This window comes from Olea europaea, chromosome 18, assembly GCF_002742605.1.
Source record: "Olea europaea var. sylvestris chromosome 18, O_europaea_v1, whole genome shotgun sequence".
Taxonomy (NCBI): domain Eukaryota; kingdom Viridiplantae; phylum Streptophyta; class Magnoliopsida; order Lamiales; family Oleaceae; genus Olea; species Olea europaea.
In genome coordinates, this window is record NC_036254.1 from 21,156,794 (window position 1) to 21,176,152 (window position 19,359).

At 32.6% G+C, this 19,359-nt stretch overlaps 1 long non-coding RNA gene across 1 annotated transcript; it reads right to left on the reverse strand.

Moving 5' to 3' along the window:
* Window positions 1-3,150: 3,150 nt before the first annotated feature.
* LOC111367766 lies at window positions 3,151-7,280 on the reverse strand. The gene is made up of 2 exons (XR_002697881.1): window positions 6,117-7,280; window positions 3,151-3,498 (listed from the first exon to the last, which is right to left on the reverse strand). It is a non-coding gene; the product is annotated as an uncharacterized LOC111367766 (long non-coding RNA).
* Window positions 7,281-19,359: the final 12,079 nt, after the last annotated feature.

Consider the following 19,359-nt stretch of genomic DNA (forward strand, 5'->3'; position numbering starts at 1 on the left):
GATTCCCTACTAGATGTTTCAAACTAGGATGTTTTGTGATATTTCCAAAAGATAGGGGGTTTTCAACAATTTTGTCAATTGGTAAGGGGTATTTTGTTGTTTGGCCTTTAAGAAATAATAAACCTCATATAATTTGCTCAACTAATAAGACTGTAAAATTCGAAGAAAGAGGTAAATAAACCTAGCGATAAGGCTCAGCCAATAAGACTGGTGGATAAAATTGAAAAAGGGAAAGTTTCATATCTAAGAGGTTAATTATAACACATTTCAAAACTAAGAAACAAGTTTTAAAACTTTAAAAACCAGATATTATTAAAACTTATTTATGAAATAATTAATTAAAAATATATTTTATTAATTAAATATCTTAAAATCACATTTCTATATAATTTGATCACAGATTATTGAATTAATTGGCCGTGAATTATTTTTCGATCACGAATAAAATTTTTTAAAAGTCTCAAATTATTTCACAATCACAAATTAAAAATAAATAAATGAAATTGAGAAGGTGAAATCACGGATATATTAAAGAAATCAAATATACCAATGATTAAAAAAAAAAAAACCCAAAGGTTGTTGGGGAAAAAAAACTAAATTAAAATCAAACAATCAATCAATATTCAATTCAAGACACAAGAACAAAAACCCAAATTGTAAAATCGAAAAAGATGAGAAGATCAAATCATGGACATTAAAGAAAGCAAATGTACAAATCGTAAAAAAAATCCCTAAGATCTACGACTAAAGAAGACTAAATGAAAATAAAACCATCAATTGAGATTCAATTCAAGGCATAAGAACAAAAACCTAGATTGTAAAACCGAAAAAGAAAAAGAAAAAACAAACCACATTGAAAATGAAAAAGAATCTTGAAAATTTTGTGCGAGCACACTTCAAAGAAAATTAAAAAATTATTTTGACATGAAAAATATAAATAACAAAATACTAAAAACTCACCAGCTAAAATCACTTCGATTTTCAAGAAAACAGAAAGTTCCAACTCTCTCTTCTAAAAAATAGATCTAAACTTTGATAGAGAGAAATATAAATGAATAAATTCGAGTGTGAGAAATTGGAACTAAGCGCCAATAAAGTAAAGAGGCATGGGTCTAGAGTAAAGAATAACTATCGTTGCGTGGAGTAATGGAGAAAAAACTAACAGAAGACAATTAAATGGATTAAAATACGCAATGATGTGGTGCTTAATCTTAAGAAATGGCTTCAAATATGCCTTCTTTTGGTCTTAAAAAGAGAAATTTGGTTAAAATATGATGTCAGCATTACATCATGATGATGCCTCATGAATAGGAATGAACTTTGCCCTTTTATATATTGTAGGGATTTTAACTTGAGAAGAAGATGGTGATCCATTGGAAAAGGATCTCAAAGAATTTGATGATCTCATAACAGGACAAATAGATTCAGAGAGTGCAGGCCAAGCAAATCAAGTATTGATAAAAACAGAACATAAAGGCTTATAACTCGAGTCGAGAGAACATAGAAGCTACTCCGTGTCACAAAAAGAACATATAAACTGCAAAATAAATTAGCGTGTCCAACCACATTAACAAAACTTCAAGAACATACTTCAAATAGAAATGAGCAAAGAACGGAGATGTGAACAATGATACAGTTTTACATCACACCACACAAATTCATGTCGATCAAAAATGTTTCACAGCAAACTCTGTTGATATAGATTCAAAGCAACAGAAATCAGATAAAAAGAAATGGAATGGACATAAGGGTTTTGGCATGTTGAAAGGATCACATAGCAGTTCGAATAAATCAAATAAACAGAACAAACCCCTAAATTAAACAAAAGCACTAGAAAATTTTATTGGACTTGAAGAAATAGAAGGCAGTGAAGGTCTTTGGAGAAATGCCATGGCTTCATTGTGACGACGGCGACAATTATAGAACTGATTACAGAAAATGAGCTCGAATCTTGCATCATCTTGTTCTGTAATGGTTGCATCTAAAATAGTTTCAAATAATTAGAAATTTATCAACTTTATACTAAAAAATTCAAAATCATCTCAGAGATTAAAGATCGAAACTATATGCATATATATAGAAAAATATGGAGTAAATTTAACCAATAATCACTGAACTTTACACTTCATTACTACTTGCTCACTCATCTTTCACAAATTACTGAATGCTCACTCATCTTTTCATATAATTTCTCATTCATCACTCGTCTTTTCAAATAATTGGGTGACTTTTGCGACAACTTTTCGACAACTTCCGACCACAAAGAATGTCGAATTTTGATACCGTTGGAAAGTCCACGATGTCCTCTTCAATTACCACCCAAAATCTCATTATAATTCCAAGGGATTCGATCGGAAAATTGCCTTAAAAGTCGTCCAAAAATTCTGAAAATCTGCCCAGATTTTCAGATTTTTTGGGCAACTTTTAAGGCAATTTTTCGACAACTTTCGACCATCAAAACTATCGAATTTTGATACCATTGGAAAGCTCACAACGTCCTCTTCAATTACCATCCAAAATTTCCCCATAACTCCAAAGGATTCGGTCGGAATAAACTCACAAAGTCAGCATCCTGAACTTTGTCCAGATTTTCGTCTTTTCAAGATGCTGATTTTGTGGGTTTATTCCGACCGAATCCTTTGGAGTTATGGGGAAATTTTGGATGATAATTGAAGAGGACGTTGTGGGCTTTCCAATGTATCAAAATTTGATAGTTTTGATGGTCGAAAGTTGCCGAAAAATTGCCTTAAAAGTCGCCCAAAAAATTTGGGCAGATTTTCAGAATTTTTGGGCAACTTTTAAGGCAATTTTTCGATCGAATTCCTTGGAGTTATAATGAGATTTTGGGTGGTAATTAAAGAAGATATCGTGGGCTTTCCAACGGTATCAAAATTCGATATTCTTTGTGGTCGGAAGTTGTCGAAAATTTGCCGTAAAAGTCGCCCAATTATTTGAAGAGACGAGTGGTGAATGAGTATTATATGAAAAGATGGGTGAGCATTCAGTAATCTGTGAAAGATGAGTGAGCAAGTAGTAATGAAGTGTAAAGTTCAGTGATTATTGGTTAAATTTACTCGAAAAATATGTTACAAGAAAACTATATTAATCATGGGGAAAAAAAAAAAAAAAAAAAATAGCAAACACATGCAATGTCCTCCAAATTTCGATCCTCATGTATTGATCACAAGAATATAATAGAACAAGGGTTAAAAAGAGAGCAATGACATATGCCAATACAAATATTTTATTCCATTTATGAAGAAACGGCCTGCAAGGATCTAGAATTTCCTTCCTAGATCCTACATTTTGGCCCGAAACCTATTCAGTGAGAACGATTCCAATCCTTCTATAAAACTTTTAGTTCTTTCAGAAGCATCTCCAACCCTCTGTGTAATTTGTCTACAACACAGTTCAACATTGATCTAAGTTTGGTTGGTTTCGCTCCATCTTCGGTAGGAGATTGCCGCTTGAGCTTTTTACAGATTCCAATCCTGAAACCTGAATTAGAAAAAAAACTAAGAATCTGAACATAAAAATGCATGAGAAGTAAAGTGATACGTCAACTGTTGCAGAGGAACAGAACTAATAAGAACCAAAATACATAGAAAAATTTCCACGACGTAGTTGGAAGGCTATAATGCTCCATTCGATAAGCAAGGTATGGTAAAATTTAGCGTGGGAGCTCATGCATAAAGATGGTTTTTCAAAGCATTTCTTTAAAAAAGAACCACCTGGAATATCCATAGAATTACCACAATTACCCAATAGTGATTGACCACTCTCCAATCTATCAAGAAACAATACACGTGTCAAAGACAAGAAAGAAGGTCTAGGTTTTCCAAAACATTGCAATTGATTTCTTCTGCATAAACCTTGTGAAACTTTGCTACCTCAAATTGACTCAAGGAAAAGCAAATGATAAGGGCCATCGAGAACTAACCTCCTAAACCTATTTTGCCGAAAATTTATCATTTTAGCTCACGTGAGAATCTGTGGAAAGACATATCTACTACTAAACTATTGAAAAAAAGGAATTCATGGAAAATCTTCTTATGATTGAGTTGATCAAGATAAAGTCCTGGAGGATAATCATTACAACCGACTGATTATGTTGTCTTCCATAATTGAATCATAAAAAAGTAAATAACCTACGTTTCAGTCATCTATTAACCATGATAGTGGAAATTGTACATTATCTGAAGCAAGTCAAGTAAAAAATTACGGCAAAAAATGGATAAAAAAGTGTAAGGCAAGTAAATAACAAAACCAAAGTCCAAATTAGACAATTCTCAAAATGAGAATAAAATCGCAATAAGCCTTTGTTCGTCAACCATTCTACCACATTCTACCGTATTATTTTTCTACCGTACTCATTTTCAACCACACATTCTTCATTAAAATAATATTACACATAAATTAATAAAAAATTCATTCTTTTTTAACCACACATTTTAAACATCAATCACTATTCCATAATACACTTTTTGAAATTAAAGGGGCACAAATAGGCCTAAGAAAATAATCAAGCAACTCCTCAAAATGATATTATTGTCAAATTAAAACCAAACAAACAAAAATTTCCAAGTTTCAAGTTGTTGAATAAGACTATAAATTGACTTCAATGAACACATTTTCTCCAAACCTCACAGAAAGAGTAGCTAAAAAACAATTGAAAAATTTCCATATTAATTAAAAACGTGCAAATCTAACCATAAAAATTATGATTCTTCCAAAAAGAAAAAAAAAACTCACCAGTCTTTAAAATATGAGTAAGAAAAGTTCATTGTGAGGGGAAAAAAAAAATGAAACTTGCGTATAAAAGTGGTGAAAGACTGTGACAAGAAAAAGACCACATGCTAGAGAGTGAAAAAACAAAGGATAAAACACTACTCAAAAATATGGCTTCAGGCACGGATTTCCCGTTCTTAAAATCTTGATATCCGTTGCTATTACTTTTTACCAACGGAATATTTGCAATCACAAATTTGTTGTTAATTTGAGGACCACTGATAATTACCAATGGATTGTGCCGTAGGTAAAGAGTAAACATTTTACCAACGAAAATTTCGTTGGTAATGTGTGAATTTTTTACCAACGGAATTTTCGTTGGTAAAAATCTTAACCAATACCAATTGACTTTCCGTTGGTAAATGTATACCATTTCAATTTGTAAAAATAAATGTTGGAAATAGTCATATAGGTGTGAGGCATGATAAAAAAAAAATTATTTACTTATTTTTTATTATTGTTATTATTATTTATTTAATAATTATAATTTTTTTAAAACTTTTAAACAATTGAATTGAAAAGCCAAAATATTGTTTAACCACTTATTGGACCACAAATTTATAGAGGACAATTCCAAAGATTTTGTTGTAAATTTTCGATGTGGGATAATTGAATTACTTTTACCAACGGATAATCTATTTTTAATTACCAACGGAATATCCGTAGGTGAAAGATTCAAATGTTAAACGGTCATATTAGGCACAGAATATCCGTTGGTAAAGAGATATTATCATTATCAATGGAAAATCCGTGGCTGATTGTCGTAGTTGAAAGTAAATTACTTTTATCAATGGATAATCTGTTTCTAATTACCAAAGGATTGTTTCCGTTGGTAATATTTGGTACGTGACAGATCCAAATGTTAAACGGTTACATTAGGCATGAAATATCTGTTGGTAAAAGAATACTAACCAACGAAAAATTCGTTGCTGATTATCGTAGTTGAAAGTGAATTACTTTTACCTACGAATAATCCATTTCTAATTACCAACGGATTGCCCGTTAATAATTTTCCATAGGTGAAAAGCTGTTTTTTAGTAGTGAAATGATGCAAGGGGAAAAAATAATGCAAAAATTTATATACACATTTATGACTTTAGGACGATGATTTATGAATAATAACCTATTTTGTTCTTTTATATATTGTAAGGATTATACAATTAGGAAGAAAAAATGCAGTAACTAAGTTTTAAATAAAGATAAAAGTGTCTATAAGAATATAGTGAATAGTTATGTACAAAGATGTCTTTGAAATTCATAAGTAAAAAGGAATCTATAAATTCTATCGAAACAAAATCTAAATTTGCCTAGCTTTAATTTAAGGCTACCTGAAGTGATTTGCACAAGTGATCGAATCCAGATGTATTCAGTCAACTCATGTTCTAACTACGAAATTCCAACTTGTTGTTTCCAAAAAATGACATTTTTACAGAGACCAGAAACTATAAAGCATGACACACCAAATACATCATCTAATTGCCAAGGGAAAATAACCAAATACGGTGAAAGAAAAGACTCCCTAATTTGAACTACTACACCTAAATCTTAATCTAATAAATCCTATCACCTAATTGGACCGTGATTGCATTTGATGCTTTAAGTTTATTATTTAATTGTACAAGAAGTCAGTCACAAGCATGGATAAATGAGGGGGATTGTGCTAAGTTCATGGTCAGCACAAAACTTTGTCAACTTTACATGAATACTTACAAATGTGCTGAACTGAGTGGCAATAGAGTACTAATGCAACTCACTCTAAATTTATTAACCAGCTAAAATCATTTCGATTTTCAATAAACGAGGAAATTTTAATTTCATTTCTCAAAAACTGATAAACAAATTAGAAAGATCTAAATAAAATAACACCAATATAAGCATACAATAATGACCATAATACTACATATAAATCAAGAAATTCAGATATGGAAAATTCAGAAATTCTGCTTATTGAGTGTGACTTCCAAAATATCCCCCCTCTGATCCATATTTTGTTCTTGCACCATTTCGTTCACATTAAACAAAACCAACGATGACACATTTTTCCTGCATAAGTTAAAAAAGAAAATATTAACACCCAACAATGTTAATCGTTTCAAGTTCATGTATTGCCTTATCCACTTATCTACATACTAACATCAAATCCCCTTCACCATCATCATTGTCAGAGTTCTTGGCGGCACATAATATCTTAAAAGTTAAAAACAAACTGTTAATTGATTGAGCTTCATCCAAAATCACGAAATGTACATATAATAAATATAAATGAAAAGCTAAATATACAAGTAAAATCAAGGCATCGATTCACATGGTAAAATAAAAAATAAAAATAATAACCCATCCATGACATCATCACTGGTAGATAAACTGAACCTTAAGCAATTAACAATATTAGTAGGCTAGAAAGGAATTTGCAACTTATTTTCAGTTATTGCTTCAGAAACCAATTAATTGGCATACAGTTACAACTTTGGAACTTGCTTGTAAAAGGAGAAATTTTTCATTGCTCTTCCCTTGTGATAGGAATTGTTATTCAATTATCAATCTCTCTTATGTAATCGATATTTCAAAGTTCCACCAAAGCTAAAATAATTCTGTTCGCAGAAGTTTCAAACTCTTTCTGTTAGACCATTGAACAATTACCAGCAACTACAACATCATTTTATTTCTTATGAAGTGTTGTAACCTCCTGAAAATTTTAGAATAAAAAAATATTTATGTTATATATATTATATATTTACATTTTAAAGTTGAGGACTAAAATGAAAAATGTTTTAAAATTATATTTTATTTGGGTCAAATAATTAAATTATAATAGAGTAAGTATAAATATATCAATATTATACTGGTTGGATAGATCCTAATTAATTATGTATACTAGGCTAGAGAAAAAATCAATTCGAAAAAGTTAACTCTAAGATATTTCAATTAGAAGAGGTTGAAAAAAAAAATTTATTAATTTTCGAATTTAATTAAAACTCGGAAGTCCAGCCAAGGTGTTTTTTTTTTTTTTGGGGGGGGGGGGGGGGGGTTTTCATAGGATAAGTAATCACTTGACATGAGTAGGGTAGGTGGTAGATAATGTACCTTTATATGATTTATTGCTTTTGTTTTGGGAATTGATAAGAATTGTCAAGTAGCCTTATTTTAATATTATTTATTTACCTTGATTTTGGGAATAGATAGAGATGTTTTGACACGGTAGAAATCTTTGCACTTTTCAATTAGGATAAAAGGCCAATTGTAATGCACTAGAACTCCTAGTTACTTTATTGTTACCCAATTAAATTAGAATAGTAGAAATCTCAAAATTTATAGTTGAAATAGTACGAAACAAATCATACATTTTGCTTATGGGACACGGCCATTCTAATCCTTTTGCTGTAAATGTGATAATTACCTTACCTATTGGTTAGAAATAATTAATTTAAAACAATTCAAAACCCAATCATCTATCACTATCTTCCATTTTCCTATTTTGTTAAATGATTAAGACTTATCTAAACAGAGTTCTGATGTAATTATACTAAAAGATTTTGGCTTATCACATATTATTGATAAACCTCAACTAGCATGCACGTATTTTTGCAATTTCACTTTCATAGGGACTCTGCCCTATTTAAACCCTGCAAAGTCAAGTTGAAAGTACACACTATTTCAAGTAGAAAGAAATTTTTTATCAGAAAGTTTCTTGAATCAATTATTACAGTTAATCAATAATCTTTCACTAGAGTAGAGGAAGGAATTTTGGAACGTGCATTCAAATACTTTTTCTATATTTCAACAACGAGGTAAGATGCATATGTGCAAATTGTTTTCATTTCTATATGCTTTTATATGCAATTAAATATGCATGTATTGCTAGTGGACCCTTCGGATTCTATATAAAGAGAGATGAAATACTACAGGATATAAGAGGACCTAAGATAGATGTGTCGCTTGGTCATCGCTATACTCCATAAGAGTAGAGTGGTATGAAATGTAGATTTTATTGTTATATATCTGTATATGAAAACTGCACGTATCCTGCTGGGTGTTTTGAATACTCACTCTTACAAATTTTACAGGTTAGTTCGGGTCGATTGGAACAGTAACGAAATGGTGATGCGGACTGCAAAGTGGATCAAAGGAAAAGAAAAAGAAATAAGTTTGCTGTCTTTAAATTTACCAACTAGTTTAATTTTGTTTCAGAACGTGTTATTTGAATTAGTTAGGAGTTTATGTTATGTTTAGATACGATTTCCATGATTTAAATTTAAATTTTTAAATGTTACAGTTATTTGTTTAATGAAGAATTTTATTTTTTATAGTTCCGCATTTAAAATAAAGAAAAGTGAATTTTTTTTTGGTAACGTTCCGACGTTTACCGAAAATTGGGGCGTTACAAGTAGGGGCGAATCTAGCATCTAAGTTTAGATAGGTCGGAGCTTGACCGTTGACCGTCGACAATCAAAATCGTAATAGACTTGTCCTTATTAAAATTTGATTAAATGATATTAAAAATTATTCAAATATATGTAAATGTACGAGTTGTATACTAGTTTAGTAACTCGATTAGATTTTCTCTATTAAGAGACTTGTTCGATTCATCGTGACCACAAAATGGCAATCCTTAAAAAATCAATTAGAAGTGATTAAAATTCATAATTCTTAGACTCTCAGCAATAAGTCCTAATTTCCCTTATCCAGTAAACATCATCGCATCAAACAACACTCAAGAGTCTCAACTCAACTCTCAACAGACAAGTGAGACAACAAATCAACAATTCAAGCTCTTAAACACATTTGGATATGATTATGTTCTCGGGGGAGCAAGATGCCATATTGCGAATTTGAACACCAAAACAGAGCAAAGGAATACATTAAAGAAAGAATTTGACTCAGGCAACCAAAAAATATCCTAATCCTTTACCCCCAAAATTTTTTTCCTGTAATTAAATTGTAAATAAAACTTAAACCAACTAGTCCAACAAAAACAAAATCCCCAAAACAAAAAGAGATTCTGATTTCGTACTTCGCATAAAACAGACAACAAAAACATGGAAATGGATGGGTTTGCAGTTGCACAATTAAAAAAAATCAACAATACAACAGACAACAAAAACAATTTGACTCTCCATTGAATTGCAAGCTGCTTGCTTGGGCCTTGGAGACTCGAAGTCGCACTTTCTGATTTCGCACTTCGCACATGGTGACATGGTCCACGAATATACACATCGCAAATCGCAGGCGCAGCTACAACTGCTTCAAATGGAAATGGAAGGGTTTGAACTTTGCACTTTGTGTCTTTGGCGGTTTCAAATTATGACTTCGATTGGATTATTGGATTTGGAGTTTGGACCATTTCCATATGTTGTTGATTTGGGTTAGATACTGGATTGATTCATTGATTTCCTCATTGGGCCTAATCTTTTAAACAAAATGAGGCCTATTCTATCATCAGCCCAAAGAAAAAGTAAAATAAAATTTGGAACTCGTCTTTTTCCCTTCCAATTCCGTCTCTGGTTCTCTGCAACTGCTGCGCCTGCTCCTGGTGGCAACTGGACATTCTGGCGGATCTAGCACACCCAGCTGCGGGTGCTCGCCAAGAGCTGGATCCACCACTAGTTACAAGTGCCTTTTACCTTGAACGAACTCGTCTCAAATCAATGAAACACTACATTTAGTTCTTATACAGAGAGAATATAAAATTGATATGAGAAAAATGTAAATTAATTTAAGAAATAATAATTTTATTTATTTATTTATTATTATTATTATTATTATTATTATTATTATTATTATTATTTTTTGTTGGGTTCTATTAGTACTTCATCATTCTGAGCAGTAAAACAATGGATATAAGCGCTTACTAGGAACAAATTATAGTAGTAACATCCTATTGTTAATATCCAGTTCCACGAGACAAGGGATCCCATTCCAAGAAACCAAGAAACCAAAATTGCCTTGTATTTTGCCTGATACAAAAGTTAATTTTCCTGTAAGAATTTTAATGTCTCAAAAAAGATTAAACAAAAGAAAATAATTAGAAGAACCTCAAGCCTGCTTGAACTTGGAACTCCAATTGAATCAAGATTAGTCAGGGTTGCCCATCTTCTATTCATACTGCATAATGTACAGAAGAAAATAAAGCCATGTTTGGTAGGGATTTTTTGCCCCAAAAAATTAATTTTTTGACCGTTATTTTACTATTCAAGCCGTAGTTTTTGACTTCTTATCTCACATATGGACCCCATTTTTCTTTTAACGGTCAAAAAATCAATTCTCAAAATCCCGACCAAACGGGCCCTAAGTATAATGAATGGGAAAAATGCCAAATCTCAAAAACAGCAGGGAAAATACTCAGAAATTTACCAATTCTCTAGAAGAAAATGAAAACCTAGGTTGAATGATCAAGAAGAGCATGTAATATGAACAAAGAAATGAACCCTTATCAAGATTAAGACATGGACGGACTATTGTTCTTGGAGGGTTTCGAGTGGATGTTGACTGCTGAAGTATGAAAAAGAGATTCAGGTATGGGCCTGATAACGAGGCATGGGTCTAACATGGAAAGAAGAAAAAGAAAAAGGAAAACAAATTAAAATTAAAAAAATTTGACATCAGCATGATGCGTCATGAACAGTTGCCAAAGTTTGCTCTTTTATATATTGCGGTGATTTACTAAAATTTTGATTTTAATCACTATCAAACAGAGGCTAAGTACTTGTTCTCGGATCCAACAAAATATCTAATAAACTAGTATAGATCCGTGTTGAATGGTAAGAAGGTCGTTTTGCTCGTGATTTGGTAGATTTTTGCCTTCATTGACGTCTTCGGATGAAGAATTGTGATTTCCGAAGTGGGAATATCATAATCACCTTTCTAAACTTGAATTAAACTACTTTGCCCGAAATTTTTCGACATAATGGTTGATATCCTCTCACATGCACATGGATTCCACGTGAATAAAAAAGTCCAAAAAATTTTGGGCCCCCTCCCATTGTGTCAAACAAATTCGGGGCAGCATAGCATGATTGGCTTGCTGAAATTTTCTACTTTCACTTTGTTGATGCAAAAGATTTATTAAGGTTCATCTCAATGGAAGATTACGTCATCTTCAACCGTTGCAGTAATTCAATAGGATGAAATGAAGTTTACAAGAGAATTGCACACCTATCTTCTCTTACCTCTATTTCTCTCTTTTATGAGGCCAAATCCGCACTGGCTACATATAGAGACAATAATTAAACTCTACAACTACAAACCCATGTTCATATCAAACAAAAAAGGATAATAAAATCGTATGATTTGGAGAACATTAAATTGCAAATTATAAATAGCAACCCAGAAGAGATTCTCCACCTAAAACAAGGTTATTTCCCATTACAACTGAACCATTTTCGAACTAAGCTTATAGTTCAGTTAATATGATTTATCACTTATCAGTATAGTACCAATACACCAAAAAATAATAATAAACAAATAAATATATAAATTCTCCTAACAAATTCTTAATATATATTAAAAAAATTCAATAAAAAACATCCAGATAAATTGCAGTTGCAGCAAAAAATATGGAGCAAATCAGAAAAATGTAAAAATTGACACTTCCAGAATAGGAACTGTGGTCGTTGGTGCCAGCAGGAGCAGACAAGCACGAGGGAGGTCAAGAGGTTTCCATCAGGCTGCTAGTTGCTGTGTCTATGCTGATTGCTGGAGCCGGTACTGACTCGCCATGGGGTTGGTAGGTTTTAGGATAGTTTAAAACCAAGGTTAAGGCCCAACCTCCTTGCTGGACAACACAGTAGTCCAAATAAATACACTGAACAGATAAAAACTCCACAATAACACTTCATTTTTATAACTAACAAAAGAGGAATTTGAAAGTGATCTACATCTAAAAAACTTCATGAAGTTACTTTAACTTCGAGCCCTTATTTGGGAATTTCATAGGACTCAGAGAGATTTGTGGAGATTTCTTATATTTACAGAGCCAATTTCTAAGTCTCCGGAGAATTTGGAGAAACAGTAGAAAATAATAAGATGATTCGATGAGACAGAAATGAGTCAAAAACTTAGGAGACTTAAAAGAGTCAAATATTTCAACACCCACCCCAACATTGGGTACGGTCACATGGTACTAACTAAACTTCTTCCCATTGATTACTCAACTTTAGGGTGTTGCACTCCATCACTCATCAGACAAATTTCATTTCTCTTTAAGACTACATGGATCACAGAACACCTATGTGGCGGTTAACACGGTCAAAAAATTAAAATCAAATGCTAGTGCATGAAATTGCAAATCCGAAACACGCGTCAGCCAAATAAAATCATAATATGCCTTCTTCATTCAAAACCCCAAAGCTTTAAACTCCAAATCCTTCTAAACCCTGACCCCAAATCGATTCTGCCCCCACAATCGAGGCCCCACTCAAAGGACCACAAAGCTTGGATTTTTGAAGCCGTGCACATGGAGGTAATTCCCAAACCTTTTTTTTTTCTTCTTCTTTTCTGAGTTTTTGCTTTCCTGATGCGTGATCCACAAGATCAAATCAACCGATGCTTTCATTTGGTGTATTGTACTTATAGCCTCTTCCCCTAGTGAATTGAATAAAGGAAGTATTCAATGCCAAAGATGATACGATATGAATTTTTCAAAAAGATAAAGGTTGTGGGATTGCCTGTGTAGCAATAGAACTTGTTATTTTTTATTTCAAAATAAACCCAGTTTGGAGGATGAGACATTCAGGAATCTACGATGGAATGCTTGTATGTATATTTGGTGGTTTAAAAATATTTTAGAGTTTTAATTTTACTTTGCTTCCATTTAAAGAAGGATTTTAGGTTCTTCCCGGATACTTGTGATTTTTTTGCCATTCTCTGCTGATGCTGTTGAGAAATGAAGTTTGTAATGTATCATTTGTTTGCCTTATCCACACAATGCTCATCAAAGTTGCAACAAGTACCTATTGACTAATGTTTTTGGAGAATATGAGTTTTGAGTTCGATTATTTGTAGTGAGCTATACTTGGAAGATACGTATTATAAATGGTGTCAACCCCATATGAGAAGTATTCCATTTGTTAAATCTAATTGAATTTGTAACAGTCTTAATGGAACGAATAATTGAAGGAGTAATGCTTTAAATTTTTGCAATGGCATACACTGGAGCTTGATTGAATTTAAGGAAATGAGAGGTGTTTTTGAGGTGGGAAAGCACACGATTGATATGCGCTGCAACAACATTGAATAAATATTTCCGCCCTCAGATAAAAATGGTGCCGGATAGAGGGAATGGAGCATCATCGAGCCAACCACATGAAGAATAACAAAGTTTCCCGTTCATGGGCTTCCTCGCATATGGATGAGAGTAATGATGGAGGACAATCTTTTGAAGCTCAGGTGGCGACTGAGCAAACTGGGATCTTTAACGTTTTGTAAAACTGAAATGGGGGCTTTAGCTTTGGGATACGACACGTTTGATTGTGCTTTTGGTTGTTTTATTTGGTGTTCCTGTTTAACTAGGAAAAAAAAATCTGTTTTGCTTATGAACAACAGCTATGTTTATTTTGGCTTTAATCAAAATGAAGTCTATTTCAGAAATAGGTAAGGCGTAATGCATTGAATTTGAATATGCTTTAAAATAGTTGAATATTAATCAAAGTTAATCTGCTTTCTTTTCAGATTTTTGAAGAATGTCCTGCTGTAGTAAGCTTAGCCACTCTCAAATGCCTGAATTTTCATTGATTCAGTTCAAGATGTTTTAAAGCCATATTCAGTACCAGAGTGAAATTGTATATAAAATTCATTATGGAAATTACTTTTTCAAATTTTTACATGTAATATATCACTGCAACTTATAGTTTATCCAACGACCTACATTAGTGTATTAGAACTAGAACATCCACTTGCTTTCTAATTTTCTCGACTGAGCTGGGTTTGTAGATTCATCCAACTCAATGTTAAAATATATAATTATATGTGTTACTTAAAAGCAGTAAACATAACTTCTAAGTCCTGAGATCAATGCCATTGCAGAAAGTACCCCAAACAAGGTTCACAGAATCACACTTAACAATACTAGTGCATACAACTTATCTTGAAACAACATAACAAACAAAACTTACACTGAAGTAGCAAGTCAAAATATAGTGCATACATAATATGCAAATAGAAACCATGAGCCCTTTAACTTATACTCCAGAGCAAATTACATAAACATGACAATTGTAAGATCAGTCTTTTAAGTAATAGCATGGATGGAACAAATTAATGGATCTCTTCCCTTTTGCTTCCCATTTTCCGTATTTCATTTTTCCGTGTGGTTAGTTATATTGAGGAATATCTTCATGTCATGTTGTTCGGATATTTGAGCAAAAGTTTTGAATATACGCAACAAATCTTCAATTGGATCTTTAGACTTAGATTTACTCAAACATACACATCCTGCTTTAATTTTGATGTAAACACCACTAGAATAACCTTTAATTTGCAAATTTTTGAATTTAATTTAATTTTTTATTTTTAGGTCAGACAAAACATCACTGCACTTGAAATACCCACAATTACTACTACAAGAAAAGAATAACCACCCTATATTTGCAGTATTCTTTTCCACATCTATCCATTTCACTAAGCCGTCGCCACAGCTTGGGGCATCATTGCTTTTTTGGGCATTCCAACAAATGGCTGTCTACATCTATGTCAAATCTCCTTGTTCTTTCCTGATATTGAAAAGTTTTATTGCAGCCATTAAAATTCAGTACACATAAGGTGTGAGAAATTAAGTAAACACACTGTTGGCAAATTTTGAGCATTAATCCATCACCAACAAAACATTACTGAAAGTTTAAATTTACTGAATATTTAAACCTATCGTGCGGAATTATACAATTAAAAGCAACAAATCACTTTTTAATTCTCTATATGATTAGGTCAATCAAGTCAATTTATCCTAAATTTGAATACTATAGTTCGTAAATAGAAAGCAGTAAATACCACAGATATGATCAATGGAGAAAATCATAATTTATCACACATAACTCTCTCTCCCCCCTACAATCCACTCTTCTGGAACACCAACACCGACAAAACCATCTTCATTAGCTGGTGACCACCGTGCATAGGATCTCTGCACGATGCAGCACCCACCGTTTGGATCGCACACAAGATCGCTACATAGTGTATTGGCACTGCGTGCAGATCACCACTGCTCGAAATAACTTTACAACGACAATGCCAAAGTAGCAATGCAACAATGATGTTGATGCAAGCCACTGCACGCAACCGCTCATAAGCGTTGCATAAAGCACTACAAAGCAAATCTTTGAGATCCATGCAAATCATTATTAGTCGCCGTGGTGAAAATGGTGGTTTGTTACTTGTTGTGGTTTGTTGCTGAGATCGTGGTGGTTTGTTGCTGGCTTCCATATTGGTCGTTTTTGAGCCGTGGTGGTTTGTTACAAATAGGTTTTTGAGTTAGTGGTGGTTAAAAATGGTGGTGGTGGTGGTGCTGGTGATGGAGGCAACGGTGCTGTGAGGTGGCGAGATGAAGTTTGATGACCTCCTAGGGGATTTTGGCAAATTTTGGGGACCATTTAGGGATGAAGTGAAGTTCGATGACCTCCTAGGGGAAATTGACAAAGTTCGGTGACCATTGGGGGGATTTCCTCTTTGGATAGTGGTGGTTGTGATGTTTGATTCTTTGAGATCCATGCAAATCATTATTAGTCGCCGTGGTGAAAATGGTGGTTTGTTACTTGTTGTGGTTTGTTGCTGAGATCGTGGTGGTTTGTTGCTGGCTTCCATATTGGTCGTTTTTGAGCCGTGGTGGTTTGTTACAAATAGGTTTTTGAGTTAGTGGTGGTTAAAAATGGTGGTGGTGGTGGTGGTGGTGATGGAGGCAACGGTGCTGTGAGGTGGCGAGATGAAGTTTGATGACCTCCTAGGGGATTTTGGCAAATTTTGGGGACCATTTAGGGATGAAGTGAAGTTCGATGACCTCCTAGGGGAAATTGACAAAGTTCGGTGACCATTGGGGGGATTTCCTCTTTGGATAGTGGTGGTTGTGATGTTTGATGCGATAGAGGTCGTTGGCGGTTGTCGCTTCCATTGCTGCTCTGATTTTGGATCTATTTTGCTATAGTTGTCGTCGTCGTTGCAGTCACAATGGTTGTGAAATAGTGGTGGTTTTTGGTGGTCATAGTTTGGTTTGTTTGAGATGATGGAGATGGTGGTATTGTTGCCAATTGAAGTGATGTGGTGGTGGTGACAATGGTCTTGGCGGCAGTGGTGACAGTAGTGAGATGTGGTGACAAATGGTGGTTGTATTTACAAATTATTTGGTTGATTATGATCAATAAATTGGTTAATGTGTGATCAATAATTAATATCTAAGCAATGAAATAGATAATTTGTGACCAATAAATAATGTGTCTTAAAATTTTGTTAAGTTGTAAAAATAATTTGATAATTTGTAACTTAGAAATAATGTGTGAGAAAATTTGATATTATAAAATTCACGATTTGTAACATATTAATTTGATAAATTTGGGATTAAGAAATAAGGTGTGACTTATAAAATTTTCGGTTTGTGATTGTGACGTCTATAATTGTGATTAATACATGACTATGATTATAAATTATATAATATTATAATCTTGATATATTTAATTAATCAAATATGTTTTTAAGTAATTTTTAAATCAATAAAATTTAATTAATATCTAATTTTTGAAAAAATAAATCTTGTTTCTTAATTTTGAAATGGATCATACTTTATCTCTTGGATATGAAAATTTTCCATGATTTTATTACAGATATGAATCTAAGATAGATTGACCCAAGCATGGTTATAAATATGAAGAAATGAACAATCAATAAAAATAAGAAAACCTAGAAAATGAAGTGCAGAAAAAAGAAGACGAAATATGGGTTTAAAAAATCCTGATTGGGAAGATTCCCTACCAGCTAGCAGCATTAGTGTCGTATAGTACTTGTCTTTAGATATTTGATAGAGGTGAACAAAAGCAAGTTGAAAAGCTAGATCTTGTCTTTAGATATTTGATAGAGGCGAATAAAAGCAAGTTGAATAGCTAACTCAAAGAGTTACAAGTGTATGAAAATAATATTTTTCTAATTTGAATACTTTTGAAACCAAAAATATGGGTCGCAATATGCACAAATCTGGAGCACCTCTCCTTGTACATGATTTTCTTTATATAGTAGGATGAGGAGTCCAAAAGAGAAGGAAGAGGCCCCTGGTTGAGGATTGAAGAAAGTCATCTCGAAAAAAAATTCTTGTTATGGAGAGCTAATTCCTTGGTAAAAAAAATACTTGTGTCAATAATATCACAAAAGATTATAGAGAACTTTATTAACATATTTATGTCTATATTTTTTTACCAAATTTACAATTACCATAGATAGATGCAGGGAAGAATCCAGGGTCCAATGTCAGTTAGGGCGGATCGCTAGCGTTGAAAGTTTATTGTTGATGGCCAACGTCCGTAATAACGGGGTTATTTATTAATATTTAATTAAACAATATTCAAAAAAATCATGCGGATTAAAACTAGAAGAACTAGATACACTACTAGAACTGGGTACAAACTTTCATTTTGGATGAAAAAATCGTTCCACAATATGCAAAATGCCCTAATTTATTTTTCAATTAAATAGGCACTATATATTAACAAAATAACAATATTCAGTTTACAATTAAAATTAATTAAACAAACGTTATTATACTAACAAAATTGAAATTAATTATATGCTTAAATCAATTTTATGTGCTTGTATGATTCCACTTTCTCGCAATTGATTTTTTGTAAATGAAAAGTGGAACCTTTTATTAATTAAATAAGTTATGTTGAAAGATTCGTTATAACACTAAGGCCAATTTTCCTACAAAATTCATTCACCATTAATTGACTAAACTCTCAAATCAATTTATTAGAGGGAAAAAAAAAGAAAAGAAAATAAAAAGTGACAAAGCTCCGGTTAAAATGTTTTTATTTGCATTAAACCAGTAAAATTGAACATTTATTATTTTGTTACATTATGTGCTAAAAATCAATAAGTGCCATAATGGTAAAGTGGTTAATATGTTTAAGGAAGATAAAAGGTTTGAATGACTTTCCTTGCATTTGTTTTGGTAAAAGTTGTTGAAATATAAAAATTATAAAAGTATTGCTCTTGAAAAGTTTCGAACACAAGACCCCTCCAATTTGATAATAGAAGGGCTAACCAAATAAGTTAACAAAGATGTTTGTTATTAAAACGAATTATCAAATATAATCTAAACATTCTATCTATTATTAGTAAAAAAATTTCTCCCTGACGAATCCAACTAGGGCTCACCGGCCTCTAAATCCACCCCTGGATAGATGTATGTATGTAATCTTTCTATATAATTCAAGGAGTCCTGAATGGGAAAAGCATTCAGCCAATTCTTGACATGGTATTAGATCCTACCAATAGAACCTATAGCTGAATCTTTGATTTTTCAGTTTTCCTCTGCCTTTATCGTGGGTCGGAGGTTGGTGGTTGAATTCTTGTTCTAGGGCTTTCAGGCTTTCTATTCAATTT